Source organism: Poecilia latipinna, unplaced genomic scaffold, assembly GCF_001443285.1.
Source record: "Poecilia latipinna isolate Pla-1442-1.1 unplaced genomic scaffold, P_latipinna-1.0 Scaffold1623, whole genome shotgun sequence".
Classification (NCBI taxonomy): Eukaryota; Metazoa; Chordata; class Actinopteri; order Cyprinodontiformes; family Poeciliidae; genus Poecilia; species Poecilia latipinna.
In genome coordinates this window covers 220,141-221,401 of record NW_015114239.1, presented here as the reverse complement: position 1 = coordinate 221,401, position 1,261 = coordinate 220,141, and positions in this window count along the sequence as shown.

The following is a 1,261-nucleotide window of genomic DNA, read 5'->3' as shown; positions in this document are numbered from 1 at the left end:
TCTGTGACATATGAGCATTCAATCCATGAAACAGTTTATAAGCTTCACATTTTATTCAGTGTAACCCGCAGTTAGTCAATTAAGACTTTTATTTTTGCGGGCCCACTTCCTGTTTTCCCCAAACTCCTCGACTTATTTAAAGCCCCGCCTCCAGCCAGGTTAAACAACATCACCTGTTCACTGTGATTGTGGCTGGCTGTTGGCGTCCTGCTGATAATTTTACCCTGGAAATTCAACCCAAATCTCTGAAACTACTGATTTGCACTCTTGGTGAGTTTTGTTCATAGCATGGCAGTATCTGTTTAGCATCCAGTTCTGCTTGATTGCTCATTGGAGCATTGTTTTGTTAGAACAGTTGCCGTTGTACCTGGGCTGTCACAGCTGATCGCTGTTGGGTGCGCCCCACTCCCTGCTTTAAGGTAACTAAACTGCTGGTATTGTGCATGTTTTGGCACTTTTGAAATGAAACGTATAAAATAGGATGTAGCTACATTTACATTTTAATTTGATATTGCGCAGTATATTTATTTAATTTCTTTTCCTCACACTGCTTGAGTATTTGAGTTAATTTATTTTCTTTGATATTTTGGAAGTTAACTTTGATTTCAACTTTTCAAGCTTAACCTTAATTGATTAGTTTGAAACGATTATTCTTTTTTTTGTTTAAATTATGGTTAATGTAACCTGATTGACATGAAATGTTTAATTATTAGATATTTAATAATTGCATTGTATTTGTATGTTTGTACATTGATAACATACCTAATGGGTTTTCTGGCCTTTTAGGTCGGGTTTTTTTATATGATGGATCAGATCCTCTTCTGAACCAAAGGATGGCGAGCTAAAGGAAAAGAACTCTATGATCTTTGCATTTATTTTGAATTGTCTCTCACTGTGTATTTGTAATTGTTTTGTTTGTTTTTTTCCCCTTATGTTTTTCCCTGTTACCAAAAAAAATAAAAAATTCAATACATTGGCACGAAACACTAACTAAAACAGTTTCCTTGTGTTTTCATTCACACTTCAGGCTCCTCAAAGAACCGGTTTCTGACATCGCAGTTAGCTGCCTAGCCCATAACTGTTACATGTTGAAGAACTTTCCTCAGCCGGAGTTCATGCTCCTCTAGAGTTGGTGCAAACACTATTAAGTCATCAATGAAAACAAGCACCTCTTTTAAATTCATGTCCCCCATGTACTGCTCCATGAGATGTTGGAAGGAGCTAGGAGCATTAGTTACTCCCTGAGGCATGCGGTTAAATT